At 36.0% G+C, this 19,336-nt stretch overlaps 1 protein-coding gene across 3 annotated transcripts in view; it reads left to right on the forward strand.

Moving 5' to 3' along the window:
- The window catches only part of ZFPM2 (zinc finger protein, FOG family member 2), a 489,523-nt gene that overhangs the window by 294,168 nt on the left and 176,019 nt on the right, over positions 1 to 19,336 (forward strand). The window lies entirely within an intron of this gene.

Raw genomic sequence — 19,336 nt, forward strand, 5'->3', positions numbered from 1 at the left:
AAATGACATAACACAATTATATTCCCAGAGGACATAAAAGGGTGACCTGAAGGAGGGGAGAGAGGTTATTTGGGAAATGCTTCCTCAGGGCAATGAGAGCTGAACAAGATCTGAAGGAGGGAATGGGTTCAAACTGGTAGAGAGGAGCATGGAGGGAAGCCAGGATGGAGGGAATGGTCTTAACCAGAAGAGGAAGGGAGAAATCAAGCACTGTGTACGGAATAACAAATGGCCTCTTTTGCCTCCAGGGGAGAGGACAAGTGGAAACGATCAAGTCATCGTTCTAGAAAGGTTTGGAAGGGGAGTGGTGTGGAGGCAGTAGGGAGTGAGAGTTTTAAAGAACCTTGAATGTAATGATATACTCCAAAGCCTACAAGCATTTTAATGTAATTGTATTATACAACTTAGTTTTCTAAATCTATTAATGAATTCCTAGTGCACAGCCTCCCATTGCCAAAGTTACATGGAAATGTGCGTTCTTATGTCACCGCCCCGCCTTGCTGTTGAATTCCCTTTTCTGTTTTACTGTAAAAAGAGAGTAGACAGCGCCTGATGGATATTTGTTCTTGGCTAAAACTCTGCATAATGCTTTGAAATATTATTCTTCCTAGCAAATGTTAACAGTTGCTAATGTCATTCAAAAATAGTTGAGGAAAATATGTTTGTGAAACATACAGCTCTTACTGTCACATCATTCCCCGAGTGAAAAGAAAATACAGTGGTACTTGGCTATTTATTGAATGGGAATCCTTTAATGTTGTCAAGGATTTCATCAAACTAATGCCGTAAATAAGTGGGAAATCATGTGCCCTCTGTTTTAATGTCTGTTTCTTCATGATGAGGCAGCCACCCCACTCAGCAGTCCAGATGGAACTACCACCCATCACAGCCCTCTTGTCCTCAGATAGGATAACCAGAGCATAACTCCTTTGGAGCAATGCAATTATGAATTTCTTGAGGGGGAAAAAGGAGAGATAAGTTCAGGGAAGTCAGCTAACATGGTACATGGGTAGTTCCAGGCAGCAAAAGGGTTAATCAGATTTTCATTTTAGATAGTCGCCTTAGTAACAATCAGAGAGCCCAGGCTATATCTTTTCCATTTGTGGGGAATGTTTAGATTTACAGAGTAGCTTAGCTTATTATATACCTACCTTGATTGCTGGATAAGGCTTGTGATTAAAAACAGAATAAGATTCATTTTTATAATATTGTAAAGAAGAGCAAAACATTAAAAATGATGTCACTGATGGTCTAGGGTTCTGGGAAATTACTGGTATTGGAACTCTGGTGCCGACAGGGCTCTTTGAAAAGTTAAAATAGAAGGTCAGCATCTTGGCCTTTAACTTGTACTGAAAATAGGTCTGTATTTACCATTTTTAGGAGTGATTTGGAAACTAGCATATAACAACTAGCTAACAATGCTAGAGGAGAAATTGGATACCAACTTCGTTTCTATGCCAAATTGCATTAAACTCTCAAAGATGTATTTGTTTGTATTGTATATTAGGGGCTCTGTGACCTTTTAATCAGGAACTGAAAAAAACAGGTTTGAAAAGCACTTATTTTCAGAAATATCCAAAAGAGTGGACCAGTAACACTAAAATGTTGAAGTCCGAAATTCATCCATTGTCCGAATAGCAGGAAAACAAACTCCACAGTCTGCTCTGCACATGGCCTCAAACCTCACCTGGAGAGACAGATTTCCTAAGGGCAGAGAAAAGCATTCAGTCTGTTTGCCAGGACCGAGCCTGTCTGGAGCAGCTGCTCCAATTAGTGACAAGTGATATGTAGGGAGGCCACGATACACGTAGAGCTACCAGAGTTCAGCAGTTTCAGAAATGACTCTCTGAAGAAAGAAGAACACAATTCTTAGGATCATAGTTCATTGCACTTCCATGGTGGTAACTTGGTAACCAGTGAGCCTCCTCCAAACATCTCAAAAGTCAGGATGTCAGGCTTCTGTGGCCATCGAGTTTATACATTATTTACAGACAGCTCCTGACTTACTTTTGCTTATTATATTAACTGAAAAATGCCCAACTTGCGCCCTGGCCATTCTGCAGTGATCAAATATTTAGCCAAGAGAGCCCCTGGAGAGACTTAAAAATAAAATGAACAAACAAAAACTTGGAGGAGTTAAAGACCATATCTCTTTAGATTTGGAGAAAGAAAAACAAATTTTGAAAACGATGAGTGGCTTAATAATTATGGATAAATTAGCGGCATAGCAATCATTCATTCCTTCATATCAATTCAGTCAGATTGCCTTCCTACTGAGAACCGATCCACTAAATGAATAGAAGTGTTTGTCTGTTTGCTTTATGGTGAAAAAGAGAAAAATGGTCATTTTGGCACATGGAGTAATTTGTAAGATGGGACACATACTTCAAATAAGGAGACTGTTTTAGGGGAGTTGAAGAGGCTCAAAAACTCCAAGGATCAGGGACAATTTTGAAATCAGGGAGACAGGAACAGAGATGGGAGAAGGCTGAAGAATACAAAACACATTAAAAATTTTCCTGTGACCAGAAAAGGAAACATTCAATCTCCTTTTCTCTCCTTTAGCAAAAGACCCTTACTCTTTTGTTTTTGAGACGGAGTTTCACTCTTGTTGCCCAGTCTGGAGTGCAATGGCGCAATCTCGGCTCACTGCAACCTCAGCCTCCTGGGTTCAAGCGATTCTCCTGCCTCAGCCTCCTGAGTAGCTGGGATTACAGGCACGTGAACACACCCAGCTACTTTTTGTATTTTTAGTAGAGATGGGGTTTCACTATGTTGGCCAGGCTGGTCTCATACTACTGACCTCAGGTGATCCACCCACCTCGGCCTCCCAAAGTGCTGAGATTACAGGCATGAGCCACCACGCCTAGCCTGACCCTTATTCTTAGACATAGGAATTCATATATAATGCATGGCTAAATTAAGAGCTAAGTAACCTACTCGTAATCCAACCTTGAGACTTGACCATTTGTAATATCGAGTCTATGCAGTTCTTTACTCATAAAGAACTGGGTAAGATATACACTGTTTTTAAAGAAAACAAAATCCAATAGATTCAGAATTTCCTAGGGATTTATGAACTACCATTTGAAAAATGCCATCTTAAATAAACTAGAATATTCTATTTACTGCATTTCAAAAGTGCATTTTTACTATAAAATAGCTGATTTGCTCTTATGCATTATAAAGTACATTGGTTTCCATGTTTGTTATATTAGGATATTAGGATTAAAATGGAAACATCCATTTGAAAAAAAAATGCCCATAAACATTGAAGCCCCTGAGAGGTCTGCAGTCTCTGGTTTCAGAAACCCTGGTAAAGGTGAAAAATGTAATTTCAGTTCCAAATGGTACATTTTCAAATGAACTTTTAGAGTCTATTTATAACTAGGATTACCTGTATTTAATCATTTCACACAAATTTTTTCCTGGTTTGGTTAAAGAATGTCTTTAGTGCAGTCATCTAACATTAACAACATAATAACAAGATTGTTGACCAAAAACAAGCTATGAATATTTGGTTGGAGTATGAAAGAATTTTTCAAATGTCTAATAATATATCTAGACTTGGCTCTGCCTTAGAAAGTCTGTGAACTTTTCCGTCTCCCTTGCTCTCTCTTTCTACAGGGTCACTACATATTTTAATTGTCTGTGTGTCTGTAACATTTCAGCATGTGAACCAACATATAATAAAAAATGCAGATGTTCCCAAAGCTGAAATAAAGAAGAAAATTTTCATTTTACTAGGAAAGTAGTTAGTGGAAAGAAAAAATGATCATTTTTCCTATCTTTTAAATTCATGGGGGAAACTTGGATTATCATTTACTTGACAAAGTTGACTTCAGTCACCATCTCAAAATTACTTCCTCAGTGTCCAAATCACTTTTGCAATGATTTCTCTTCTCTTAATTCTCCAGCCAAGCCATTGATTGCATTGGGAAGATACTTTATACAGCCTTGCTTGATTAACCTTTCCCTCTCCACATTCAAAATTTATAAAAGCTTGCAGACATTTTCAAAATAACTGCCCTTTTGTGATCTTTACAACACTCAGGATTGCCTTTGTCCATAGTAGGTGATCGGTAAGTGTCTGTTGATTGGTATATTTGATTAAAATAGATTTAAATGATTTCAGTAGTCAAAATTATATATGTAATAAAAACTAACAGCAGGCAAAATAGGTGATTGTGTGATTTAATTGGAGATTTTAAACCAGTTGTTCAGTATGTCAACATAGCCAAATGATGACTGAGGCTTGTGATGATACTGCAAAGCACACCATGGTAAAAAGGGAGAGGAGACTGGGGAGGTGGGCAGGAAAGAATAGAAAGGGAAGAAGATGGGGCTAGGAGGAGTGAGAACCCTAAAAGAACACTGGAGAAGATTATTGTAGAAAATATGAGTAATTATAATTAGAGTAAATGTCAAAATATTATGGATCAGAAGCTTATGAATTTTAGTAAAGGATACAAAAATTTTAGGTGAAGAAAATAATAAACATGGTAAAAAAAAATACAGGAGCAACTTTGCAAAGGAAGAATGTTGAAAGGTTCTTCTGAACTGTGATAGGAAGGAAGAGCAAGAAAAATGAAATATAAAAGTAGTTCAGGTAGTTTCTGGTATCTTTTTAGCCTCATTGAAGAAGAATAAATGCTCTGAAAATCACCTTAGCAGCTTACCTTGTATATAGACTAGGTCCTAGTAGGACCCATTGACTTTCAGGTTTACCAACACTCTTACTAAGATAAGAGTGTTCAGTTTAAGACTCTGTTATGAAGAATGAGGACAACTTGGCCACATTTCAGAGCAAAGTAGTAAAAATAGTACCGTGAGAAAAGATTAGGGTTCCAGAATATCAAATCATTTTGCCCCCCTAAAAAGGCAAAGTTACATTTAAAAAAAAAGAATGGAAGTTACATGAGAAGTTACATGATGTAACTATCTTTCAAGATATGAAGAGATATTACTGTTCAACTAGAATTCCGTCTTTCAAGATACGAAGAGATATTACTGTTCAACTAGAATTCCATCTTCACTTCTGAAAGCTGAAAGGAAATGAACTTATATGACAACTGAAGACATTAATATGAGACCTCTTTATGGTTAGATTTTTGGAATCCAGTAGCAAGAACAACAAAAACAACAAAAATTTGCCACTTGCCATTAATTACCTTCAACACATCTCTTAGTTCTTTTACCCATTTTATTTTAGCCAATCACAGATCATTATCTTTTTCCAAACAATTCCAGGCATACACATTATTTTATTAGGCAATAACAGAAGTGCAAGATGTTAATTATTATTTCTTTTTTGAGGTTTAGGTATTTTAATTATGAGCATGTTGTGTGTTTGCTTCATATGTTTTCAAATACCCTGTTATATTTCTTTGACTCATTTATGTGGAGTTTCCTAAAAGAGACTTTTAAATGAATACTGATTCATCAGTTATTTCTTCAAGTTTGCAAATTTCATGCAAAAAAAGTTTCAGTAGGCACCCCTCCCTAAAATCTTAGTCATATTTTGTCTTCTGTAACAGGAACCTGAAAATAGCTGAGAAATTCTGATGCTTTTTCTCTGTTTACTAATTTTGAGATCATTATGCATACTCTAATGCATAATTATAATTATGCATTCATGATGTTACTTGTGCTGGCTTAACTCAGAAATAGTGTGAAGCAGCTAATCTCGAAGCTACAGGCTGTTTCCCATCACTTAGATTCTGATCAGAGCTGTTTGTCGAGTCTTATTGGAACGCAGGACTCTGCACCAGTCCCAAGGCTGGACACTTCCTTTTTATCACTAGTTTCACTCTTTGCCCTTTCTCCTTCCCCCCAAATCTTTGCTTTTAAGACAGGAAAACCTACAAGATAATTTGGTTTTGTTGTATATGTTTAGTCTATTCACAGCAATTAAATGAGAGGGGTTTTGAAAATTCTCCAGTTTATTTATAATCCATACTTGACATTATACATAAAAAATGAAGACAGTGTCATTTTTCATGCTTGAGATTTTGCTATCAACTGGCCTTATCATTGAATTTACTTTAGGGTTGCTTAAACTAGTCTAGCGCAAAACTCAAAGTTTCTTCCATGTGCAGTAGAATAGTGCGATTTGGCCCAAAAAGGAAATTGGTCCGTGTATCTTGCATGGTATGCCCTCATCAACATCTGCCAAGTGTTCACTGAGTGCTTATGGTGGCACTGGTACTGTCCATGGCACTGTGAAGGGCAGTAACAATTCTCATTTAATAACATGAAAAAGGAAGAATCCTCTTATAGTCTTGGTTATTAGAAACTAGAACTTGGGTTAGTCAGTAATAGCACAATAATGGAAATATACACTCAAGCTTATTGCCTTATCTGGGGTGCACAGTCTTAGAAGATATGGAAGACAGGGTAGTCAGTAAAAGCATTTTGCTCTAAGAATGTCAAGGACAGAGCAAACTGAGTTTGTAGTTTTACTTTTCTGCAAAGTTGAATTAGAGAAAATTCATTTTAATGTGAACAGCGACAGTGTTTTGATTCTGAAATCTCATAAGGGAGAAGCCCGGTCGAAGGATGTGCATAGGTGTATGTGTATTTACTGAAGGGACTCTTTGCTTCTAGGGAGTGGGGCACCTTTTTGCCATTTATATTTATAGTCACTGTGCTTATTCAAATTGCCAAATATTCAAGCCCATGAATTTATTTTTAACATCAAGAAAGCAAGCAGAGATTTAAAAAGACTGAGAAACACTGGAGAAGTCTGTTTCATGAGTTTCATCTATTTAGAATACATGAAAACTTAGGCCAGAAGGTACCCTAGACATTGTGGAATCCTGGTCTTTTCCTCTAAAAATGAGGAAACTGGCTCAGGGAATTCATGCATTTTTGACAAAGGTAATCTAACGACTTACTGACAAAGTTAGAACCAAACCTAAGTTTAGTGAATTTCCAGATCATTTTAGAAAATACGTATAACTAGCATGAAATAGGAACTACTTAAGGAAAACGGCAAGGTCTTCTTAGTCATGGGGGATTTTGCTTTGTTTTTGGCTTGGTTTGATTTTAGTTGACAAATGAGGCAACACACAAAAAATTAAATAAGTACTTAAGATTATGGTATTTAAATTTAAGGCTTTTTATAGCATATGGTGTAAGAATAATTTGCATATTCCGAAATGTTTATACTAGATAAGGCATTCCCAATTTAGAGTCCAAGGAAGGGAAGTAGCATAATTAGAAACTCAAAGACCAGAGCCTTTTCAAACGAATTCCCAAATGCCCTACAAGCAAGTTGTTAGATTTGGTAAGTACTAGTGAAAACAATAGGTAAAAAATCTGGAGTAACTTAAACATAGTAGTGTGTTATAACCAATAGATAGAGCTTTTCATCATGCAAGGGAAGATTTTATTCAATTTCCATTTAGTTGCCATTAAAATCTTTTCATTGTGCTAACGGTGGTAAAGTTTTCTCCCCAGGAGCAATCTATTTACTAGATACAAGGTAAAAAGATTGGTCAAAGTCATAATTTGTTTACACATTTATATTTATGACACATTGATCATTCTGTTGAAGTTGGATATAATAAGTAGGCATAGGTCTTTTCACAGAAATTTAATTATTTCTTAAATTTTGTCTCATTTACCCAAATCAGTACACATAATAATTATAAATGTGAACTTACTATGTTTTGGGTATAAATCTAAGTGATTTGTAAGCGTCATTTAACATTTGCGACAGGTTCATATGGTATAACAATAATAATAATAAGGTAACCAATGTACAGAGAATTTGACCTACTTGATTAAGATCCACACCATAGGTTGGGTGTGGTTACTCACACCTGTAATCCCAACACTTTGGGAGGCCGAGGCAGGTGGATCACCTAAGACCAGGAGTTCGAGACCAGCCTGGCCAACATGGCGAAATCCTGTCTCTACTAAAAATAGAAAAATTAGCTGAGTGTGGTGGTGCAAGTCTGTAATCCCAGCTACTCATGAGGCGTGAGAATCTCTTGAACCTGGGAGGCAGAGGTGATAGTAAGCCAAGATCATGCCACTGCACTCTAGCCTGGGGGACAGAGCAACAAGACTCTGTCTCAAAAGAAAAGAAAAGAAAGGAAAAGATCCACACCATAAATGGGTAGCAAATGTTGGATTTAAACTGAAGCAACGTGGCTCTAGAACTTAGCCACTGTGTTAATTGTGTTTTCTGCGTCCTTTCATCGTCATGTTCACCACATTCTGGAAGCATTTTGTGAGTATGCCATAAACAATACTTAAATTATATTTGAAGTATTTGGTTGCAGACCCACTGAATCAGAATAACTACCTTTTCTTCACCTCTGCACTATTTCCACCCTATGCTCTTTACTGAGGCTTCTTTTTGTCTTCCCGCTTTTAACTTGAACTTCTGCTGGCAGGTTAAACTGCTCTGTCAGCTTTTGATCCAGTCTACCTGTGAGCAACACTAATCTAATCTGAGGAACATACTAATTAAACCCAGCTTGAAATATATTTTTTAAGTGTAGAATCCTCCACCAGTGAGCCAAGATTTGAGTGCAGATTAGGTTCCCTAAGTGGTTGCATCCAGAGGTTCTGAGGAGTGGGAGAGACCTGCAGGAATGAAGACCGGCCTGACCGCCTGCTCAGATTGCATGCTGATGCCTCACCACAGAGTATAATGTGGTGAGGCTGTATTATGGTGAGGCTGTACTATGTCTGTTGACCATGATGTTAAGCACCAAGAGAATACCATTCTTCATTTGTTCTTGTGCAATCAGTGATGAATTGAGTGAATTTTAACCGAAAGTCATATTGAATTCTTCTTGTGATTGGAAACATTTTTATAGGCTTTTTAAAATCCATTCTATGTTATAATCATCTCTACAGGTATAAAAATGCCTGCAGTCATAAAAATAAAATATTAATAAGTATTCGCTGCTTTTCGATATTTTAAAATCACTAGCTAGACTATGTTCGGTCTTTTCCCCTTATTCCTACTTGATGTCTGATATTGATATTTAGTATCTCAACTAGACTTACAAGACCCCAAACTGTGCAAATGTGAGAAATAATTCACCACAAAAGCTATAAATTTCACAGCTCGAAAAACCCTGAAGATTATTAATGAGGCACCATGTAATTAGCCTATACAAAGTGCAGCTAGGAATCATGCATAATGGAAAACAGAAACTGCTAACTACTGACTCATGGAAGATCATTTAAGCTAGTTTTCACGGACATGAAAAATTGATATTTAACACAGTTCCTAAGGAGATTCTCATTGCGTTAACACCATAGAAAGAATTCTGTTTCTTATAGATTTGCTAAGAGAAAAATAGAAGGCAGCTCATGGCTAAGGCAGTTTCTGGCAGTGTGAATTTGGACAAGTTGTTTAACTTTTTAGACTCTCAGTTTTCATCTTTCCAAAATGGGCATAATGATCTCTTTCATAGAATTGTTGTAAAAATTGATTTAAAAAAGTAATGTGGAACCTAGAATTTTAGTACATCATTATGGCTTAATAAAATGCTATAGATCATATATGAGAGCAATGTGTTTTCTAGCCAGCCAAAGTTCTTGTTTTACTGAGAGTTCTGTACTTTTATGGAAACACATTTCTTTAGAAATACTAGAAACAAAAGCATTAGCTTACATAGAATAACATACCCAGTACTGCTTAAGCACATTAACTCATTTAATCACCAAAGTGAGTCTATGACATAAATGCATTTATTGTATTTTATTTTGGAGACATGCAACTGAGATGGAGAGTAGTTAAGTAACTTGCCCAAGGCTATACAGCTAGTAAGTGATGGTGATGCAGTGTAAACTCAACCAGCCTGGCCCCCAAAATACAAATGTGTAAACCATCTTTTTACTATTGATTAATAAGGAACACTGAGATAATGAATATATGCTTAAACTGATATATATACATATTCATCTTGGTTATATTTCTCAAAATATATTTTCAATGTATTTTTAAGGTATACTTCATTTAGCAGTCAGAAATTAAATGAATATATATTAAAATGATGTTTAATAGATGCAGAGGTGCATGAATTAAACCAAAATATGTATGTAAAAGACCATTATGATTAGGTTTTAAACATAGTTATAAAAACTATAAGCCATATTTTAGAGACTTTTATTTTAAATTGGAGAGGTCCTCAGTGTTGCTAACTGTAAAATTAAAGTGTAGTTCAATTTGTCATGAAAATCCTTTCTGTTAACCACTTCTGATCTATTACTCTGTTTTGTTTGGTCATGGACCATCAAATATGTGTTGCACTTTCCACGTGTACCAATCATAAACTTATAATGAACTTGATTACTAATATTGACAATCTATGTGCATACCATTTAGATGTTTTTATTATCAATATACTGTGAACATCTTGAAGAAATGTAACCCATATTTCATCTCTGTATTCTTGAGTATTCTACATGGTAGATAACCTATAAATATTATTGAATAAATAATGAATATCCTTAATTTCTTTAAAATTATAAAATGATTATTTTATTTTTTTTAAATTATACTTCAAGTTCTAGGGTACATGTGCACAACTTGCAGGTTTGTTACATAGGTGTACATGTGCCATGTTGGTGTGCTGCACTCATTAACTCATCATTTACATTAGGTATATCTTCTAATGCTATTCCTCCCTCCTCCCCCCATCCCACAATAGGCCCAGTGTGTGATGTTCCTCAACCTGTGTCCAAGTGTTCTCATTGTTCAGTTCTCACCTATGAGTAGAACATGCAGTGTTTGGTTTTCTGTCCTTGCAATAGTTTGCTCAGAATGATGGTTTCCAGCTGCATCCATGTCCCTGCAAAGGACGTGAACTCATCCTTTTTTATGGCTGCATAGTATTCCATGTTGTATATGTGCCACATTTTCTTAATCCAGTCTATCATTGATGGATATTTGGGTTGGCTCCATGTCTTTGCTATTGTGAATAGTGCCGCAATAAACATATGTGTGTATGTGTCTTTATAGCAGCATGATTTATAATCCTTGGAGTATACACCCAGTAATGGGTTGGCTGGGTCAAATGTCATTTCCAGTTCTAGTTCCTTGAGGAATCGCCACACTGTCTTCCACAATGGTTGAACTAGTTTACAGTCCCACCAACAGTGTAAAAGCATTCCTGTTTCTCCACATCCTCTCCAGCATCTGTTGTTTTCTGACTTTTTAATGATCACCATTCTAACTGGTGTGAGATGGTATCTCATCGTGGTTTTGATTTGCATTTCTCTGATGGCCAGTGATGATGAGCTTTTTTTCATATTTTTGTTGGCTGCATAAATGTCTTCTTTTGAGAAGTATCTGTTCATATCCTTTGCCCACTTTTTGATGGGGTTGTTTTTTTCTTGTAAATTTGTTACAATTATTTGTAGATTCTGGATATTAACGCTGTGTCAGATGGGTAGATTGCAAAAATTTTCTCCCATTTTGTAGATTGCCTGTTCACTCTGACGGTAGTTTCTTTTGCTGTGCAGAAGCTCTTTAGTTTAATTAGATCCCATTTGTCTACTTTGGCTTTTGTTGCCATTGCTTTTGTTCATGAAGTCCTTGCCCATGTATATGTCCTGAATGGTATTGCCTAGGTTTTCTTTTAGGGTTTTTATGGTTTTAGGTCTTACATTTAAGTCTTTAATCCATCTTGAATTAATTTTTGTATAAGGCGTAAGGAAGGGATCCAGTTTCAGCTTTCTACATATGGCTAGCCAGTTTTCCCAGCACCATTTATTAAATAGAGAATCCTTTCCCCATTACTTATTTTTGTCAGGTTTGTCAAAGATCAGATGGATGTAGATGTGTGGTATTATTTCTGAGGGCTCTGTTCTGTTCCATTGGTCTATATATCTGTTTTGCTACTAGTACCATGCTGTTTTGGTTACTGTAGCCTTGTAGTATAATTTGAAGTCAGGTAGCGTGATGCCACCAGCTTTGTTCTTTTGGCTTAGGATTGTCTTGGCAATGCGGGCTCTTTTTTTGGTTCCATATGAACTTTAAAGTAATTTTTTTTTTGCAATTCTGTGAAGAAAGTCATTGGTAGCTTGATGGAGATGGCATTGAATCTATAAATTACCTTGGGCAGTATGGCCATTTTCACAATATTGATTCTTCCTATCCTTGAGCATGGAATGTTGTTCCATTTGTTTGTGTCCTCTCTTGCTTCATTGAGCAGTGGTTTGTAGTTTTCCTTGAAGAGGTCCTTCCCATCCATTGTAAGTTGGATTCCTAGGTATTTTATTCTCTTTGAAGCAATCATGAATGGGAGTTCACTCATGATTTGGCTCTCTGTTTGTCTGTTATTGGTGTGTAAGAATGCTTGTGATTTTTGCACATTGATTTTGTATCCTGAGACTTTGCTCAAGTTGCTTATCAGGTTAAGGAGATTTTGGGCTGAGACAATGAGGTTTTCTAAATATGCAATCATGTCATCTGCAAACAGGGACAATTTGACTTTCTCTTTTCCTTATTGAATACCCTTTATTTCTTTCTCCTGCCTGATTGCCCTGGCAAGAACTTCCAACACTGTGTTGAATGGGAGTGGTGTGAGAGGGCATCTCTGTAAAATGATTATTTTAAAAGCAGAAAAACCTAAATAACACTTTCAAAATAGAAACAATATAGAGAAATCCAAAAGTAATGCTTATTAGTTATTACTAATTGGAATGACTTTATATATAAGGTTATATTATTTATCTAGCAAAAAAAAAAAAAAAAAAAAAAAAACCTTCGGAGTAATAAAACAACTTGGTCCAAACTTCAGTGTAATACACATGCAACTAATTGTACAATTTAACTCACTGGTATTTCCAGTCAACAATTTTTAATTGTTCAGGTTGTCATGTTAACATTATTTACATATCCTTTCCAATACACACATTGATGCTTTTATTCATATTTCTTTTTGTAAAGAATATGATAGGATAGAGAATTGAGAAAGCAGTGACTGAAATGTAATTTTCTCTTATGACTGAGAATATTCTCCAAAATCTACCCAATTAAGCAATTAAATATTTTAATATAAAATTTCAGGTTTACAATGAACACAGAGACCTCGCCTTTCATAAAGAGCACCCTGTAGAAAACTACCAACAACAAGATTTAAGACATTTTCCAGGGGCACTATTAATAAAGATTTATCTCATTTGCTTCTGACTTCTTAGCATGCTCCATTAGTTGCCCCAGACTGACAGACATGCTGAACAAAGGTCCTTCGGGTTGGGAGCATGTTGAGTGGATCCGTTTGGTTGGAGTCCTTTTCTCATTGTTAATTCCATGGAAAGCAAGGAGGCAGCCTGGCTCTGGAATGAAGGCGAGTGACTTGGACACTTGGCTTTTACTCTGTAAAAGTGCAGAATTAGTATAGTCCTTCTGCATCTGTTGATTTGGTGAAATAACAGAAAACAAAACAAAACTGAAAACGACTCTATGGTTCTGAATCCTGATATTAATATAGCAAATTTTAAAACCAAATATACAATGTTTCTTTTAACTACATGTTCTTTTCATAATGTGCATTCTTATACCCATCTATAAACATCTATTCACTTGCTTATATTTTGAACTCAAAATATACCTGATATTACAATATTTGAAGTTGATGGAAGAAGTTTTACTTTAGATACTTAATTTAAACATTTATAATATTTCTGTTACTAAAATGTCTCAGATTAGACAAGCTTTGTTCAGCTACTCCAACACTTCCACACTTTTGCCAACTAGTTTGCCAAGATTTTATTTTTTTGCATCTGACTTTCAGTAACTTGACTTTTAATAATTTGTCTCAGAAAATCTGCCTTCCCAGAAGATACTATAGTCATCACAGCACCTATGATATAGTTTAATAATTTCACATACTTTTTCCCTTTGGAGGGGGATCCCCTTCTTATTTCCATTCTTCTAGTTTTTCCATAGACTCCTTCCATCAACTTCAAATATTGTAATATCAGGTATATTTTACGTTCAAAATATAAGCAAGTTAATACTTTATGTCTATAGATGGATATAAGAATACACATCATGAAAACACCATATAATTAAAAGAAAAATTGTATATTTGGTTTTAAAATTTACTATATTAATATCAGGATTCAGAATTGCCGTCTTTTTTGGCAGAAGATTGACTGAAACAGTAATAAAAAGGAGTCAGCCTGAATGGTGACTGAGAGATTCATTACATATTTCAGTGGATTCATTTGTGAAAGGTGGACATATCTTAGTATCTGAAGCTGACTTTGTGCAGGGTAGTGTTTTCTCTCTTCCACAGAATACTTTTGGGGTAATTCTCAAATACAGATGGAGACTGATGAACAGAATTGACCACTGTATTTTTTTTTTTTTTTTTACAGTGGTTTAAACAGGGCATTCACGTTGAGTTTGTATGTACCTCTATTAGATACTCTTTTTATTCTTCAGGCTAGCGTTTTTATTTTAACTACATCACTTTCTCTAAAAGGGTTAAAATATCAAAATGTAGTAAGTTAAAATGGCTTTATTTAGTGATTGGCCAATACAATAGTAAAGCTTCCTTAAGTAAGTATAAGCTCAATGTGTTGAGCTTTCCTATATATTTTCTTCTCCACACTCAGAATTTGAGCAAGATTTGATGGGAATTCTACAGTAAAAAGTCTTATAATAATATCGTTATCAAGCTGTAGTACATATGAGATCATCTTAACAGAAAAGGAAGCTGAGACCTTCAGAGGTTAAGTGGCCCCAGGTCACACAGCTGGTACCACAGCTCTCCGGATCCCTGAACCCTGCCACAGGTTTATGTGACAGCCTTACGTAAGAAGGGGCACTGAAGAGCAATTTACTTTTCTCTTCTCAGAGTTTCAGCGCTGACACACTTTTTGCACATTGCACTAGGTGCAAGCCCAGAAATTCTGCCAGGAGCAAAACAACACTCCTTAAACACCCTGTGACTTTCAGAGCTGTGTAAAATAAAAGGTTGAAGTTAATGATTGCCAGTTTGGAGGGAGTAGTTCCTCTTCGGAGCCAAATGTATGTGGGGAACAGATGAGGCTGTGGGAGTGAAGTTGGCAAAAGGGAAAGAGAAATGAGTCTATTCTTTCTGGAAAATGAAAGTATAATAACTATCTGAATAGCTTAGATGTTTATATTCATCTAGAGATTCTTCCCATTTGAAAATGAAATGTCTATATATTTAGAGTGAGTAATCTTGAAAAATAATTTTATATTATTTTTTAAAATATCATGAAATGATATTTGGAAGCAAACAGATTGTTTTTAATAGCCCATATCTGTAGAACTATTTGTATTTTCTCTTCTAACAGGATCATTACTTCTTATGCTGAGATTCCTATATTCAAGCAGTGACTCATGTTAAGATAATATGTTCCAACAATTTGAGAACTAAAAGCAAATATACCTCAGAGATAATGATTATTTAAATTTTTGGTTCATAGAGATAAAACTGTCTGACATAAGGAGTATGGACATAATAGCCAAGAATTCTATCATTTTATTTCACACTCATTTTGTTTTTGAAAAGTCTCTTATCATATTTGAGATCCCACATACCACATTCTACTCGAAGACATTTGTTAGCAGAAGTTCTCTGGAATTTCACTCTCATGCTGTTCTTACAGGATATTTTGTAGAACTGTGCTCCAAGAAAACTCTAATCTAATGAAATGTTCCTGGAATCTCCATTCATAAATCTATTCTGTGCCTAATTATATAGTGTAGTGGTTCTTGTTATAGGATGTTGCTAATGTCTTTCCCATTTGTCCTTTTCACATATTTTCTAATTTAGGAGTATTCTTAATATGTTGAGCTTCAGTTTCGAAAGTAGGTATAGCATATAATTTTTTTTCAAGCAATGCAACTTTGATAATGTTTTAAGAAGTTGAGTTTTCTTATTTCTCAAACAATAAACACAAATAAGATAGCTTTTAAAAATATATATGCGTTTGGAAGTTTTCTAAGTTACTTGCTGAAATCTCTGTATATAGAAACACGTATACACACATGCACACTTTGCAACTCTCACTTAAGGGACATCCCAATTTAATTCAGTGGTCATTTTACTCCATTTTTCAATAGAATCACAAGATTTTAATTGAGGCAAGTGATATGCCTGGCTGTGTTTGAGTACTTAACATTAATTAGTCATGGGGAATATTCAGGTGTTATCTGTGAGAACCTATTTTTTCTTTTTTTTTATTAGTGGGACTTTCACTCTTGTTACCCAGGCTGGAGTACAATGGTGCAGTCTCGGCTCACTGCAACCTCTGCCTCCCAGGTTCAAGCAATTCTCCTGCCTCAGCCTCCCAAGTAGCTGGGATTACAGGTGCCTGCCACCATACCTGGCTAATGTTTTTTGTAATTTTAGTAGAGATGGGGTTTCACCATGTTGGCCAGTGTGGTCTCGAACTCCTGACCTCAGGTGATTCACCAGCCTCAGTCTCCCAAAGTTCTGGGATTACATGCCCAGCCTGAGAACCTGTTTTTATATCACATCAATAATGTTGACCCTACAGGATCACATGGAATGAAATGATTTTGTTTATGTAGTTTAAAATGACACTCTATTCTCAAAAAAAAAAAAAAAAAAAGAAGAAGAAGAAGAAAGAAAGAAAGGCCTTTTGCCTAAATAGCATCAAGTGCAAACTTTCACTTGGTTTAACTTTCAAAAGTTTAACTTATTAAATGGCAAATACTAAAAAGCACTATTTTGTTGGGTGGAAATTAGCATACTAAAAGTTGTATAGTTCCAGTCAAATAAATAATGTTGAGACTGTAGTCCATGCCCAGGATTACTGAAAATTCAATTGTATAAGGTCTTGAATTATTCCCGGGCATATTTTTCCCCAGTCTAAGTAGTCCAAGATTTGTAATTGTTATGCCCCCATAGCTGTTGGTGAGGGAAATTTTCAAATTCAATTTACTGTCTCTAGAGATTTCACATAGTTAAAAGGAGTGTGATATAATATTTTCCTGACTGTCAGATTGAATTTGAATTGAGTTCCAGTGTGGAGAACTGCTTGGATACATTAACTGAAACTTTTACTGTATAAAATTTTGTGTGGTTGTACAAGGTTAAATCACATACAGCACCACTTTTTTCATTTAAATGTAGGGAATAATTCAGTTAGGGGAGGTTGGCAGTGGTGGTAGTGTACAATTCCTAAGGGCAAGGGAATGTGTGTGTGTGTGTGTGTGTGTGCATATTTCTGGTTCTCACAATATAAATGTAATGTCTATAGTAATTTTAAAAATCCTCTAGGCCTGTTGTCAAATATGCTTTATAGCTGAGAGAATATAAACAGCTATGAATTGTTAAAAGAGCAGTATTTAGCCAAACAGGCCTCAGCGCTTTTGATCTGTTACCCAGTTAAGGAAGCCACACACCGAGGGCATTTTTAACAGCATCAAACTATATCTCATGGCATTGGCATGAGATTCTCTAATGGTATTTTTGTTGTATTTCCTAAACTAAAGGCAATGGAGGCCAATTTTTTAAATCAAATAACACTTCTACTTCTGTTAAAGGGATGTAATGTAAAAATAAGCTCATCTCATGGAAAGATTTTCCTATGACTTTCATTTCTTTCTAACCTTCCTATTGGAAATCCTCAGTATCTTTCTTTTCTAGCAAAATTTGGAATCCCTGGGACAACATTATGTCACCAGTTTCTTGGGTTAGTCCTCTATTATTTACCTTTGGGCTGTCTACTTTTATCTCCATTAACCTTTTGGCTTGACTATAAACATTTATTGAAGGCTTCCTCCTTTGTCGGTCCAGTAACTCTAAAGGTTAGTGAGAAGTGGATGCTAGTCTGACCTCTCTCATCCACATTAGATGATTTTAATTATTCCTAAGAAATGACACTTTTGACCCATTTTGTCCTTGTCAAGTTTGTCTAGTTGTGGGCTGTCTAAACGTGAAACTCTGGGTTCAAACCGTGTCCAGGAGTGCAGAATTTTAAAATGTACAATGTGGAGCCTCAGAAGTGCACAAGATTTCTTTTTTTTTTAAAAAGAAGACATTCCAGTTTAAGTGAAATTCAAGGCTATTGTTATGTACCTTGAATTGATTTATTACTGAAAGAGACTGTCTAGATACAGACAAAATACAAACTTGAACCTATAAAAATTCAGTATTTCAAAATGGAAAAAAATGGAGAAAAATTTTGTATAAGTGAAAATAAGCTAGGTTTTGCTGAGGTTGTAAGCAATCCTAATACTACAACAGCTTTGTACATGAAAAAGTTCATTTCTTTCTCATACTCCCTGACCACTGCAGTTGCCAGTCCACCTCTTTGTTTCCATGGTTGTTTCAGCAAAAGCAAGGCATAATGGTGAATTGGCCATTGGATCTCACGGGTTTTGTGTAGGAGTGACACAAGCCACTTCTTCAATTTCATTGGTCAAGCAAAGTCACGTGGCCAGATCCAACTTTAAAAGAGATCTGGAAAGTGAAGAGTTGGAACTAACTGATCAGTAGCCATAATGACTATCACAACCTTTCAATTAGATAATAAAGAGTTTTTGTCTAGACATCTATGCTAATCACTACAAATATGACCGGAGCCTGAGAAATGGTGGGGATTCAGTAAATGCTTTTTTGTGTGTTTTATTTCATTTTTTAATGTAGCTATCCAGCAAAAGTTTGATGTGCATCTGTAGAGTACTAGGCTCTTTGCTAGTTACTTCTCAAAAGCCTCTGAAATGAAAATTAGCCCCACTGTGCTGATGTCCATTCTGAAGTTCAGAACACTTAAGTGGTTTTCTAGTCATAGATGCTACCAGTGGCATGTGTTAGGATTCAAACCTAGACAATGTGACTCCAAAAACAATAATGTCCTTTTGTTATACTTCAACTGTAAAGTCAATGATGCTTCAGGATATGACATAACTGATTATATAAGCAGGAATTATTACAGTCACCATTGTGTATTTGCTTGTATTTTAAAGCAAGAACACAGTATCTCTAATTGCTGGGGACAGGAGGCAGAGAAATTCTAGGCAGAAAACGGTGGGTCCCTGGCAAAAATGCCACCCTCAAGCCAAAAAGCCTGAAACCGTGGCCCAAAGTGAGAACTTCTATCCCTGTTTTCCCACTCAAATGTTGTCTTTTCCTAAACCACCTACACCGCCCCATCCTGTGCCTATAAAAATCCTCAGCTGGTAGACAGGACTATGGCTGGACGTTGGAGAGAAGCAGCTTGACTTCAGAGAGATGGTTTGATGGTGCAACTTTGGAGAAGAATCTGGCCAGAGATGGTCGGACTTCAGGGAAAGATTACCTACCCACCCCGTCCCCTTTTCAGCTCCCCTTCCCACTGAGATCTACTTTCA

The sequence above is a fragment of the Theropithecus gelada genome, chromosome 8, assembly GCF_003255815.1.
Source record: "Theropithecus gelada isolate Dixy chromosome 8, Tgel_1.0, whole genome shotgun sequence".
In the NCBI taxonomy this organism is placed as follows: domain Eukaryota; kingdom Metazoa; phylum Chordata; class Mammalia; order Primates; family Cercopithecidae; genus Theropithecus; species Theropithecus gelada.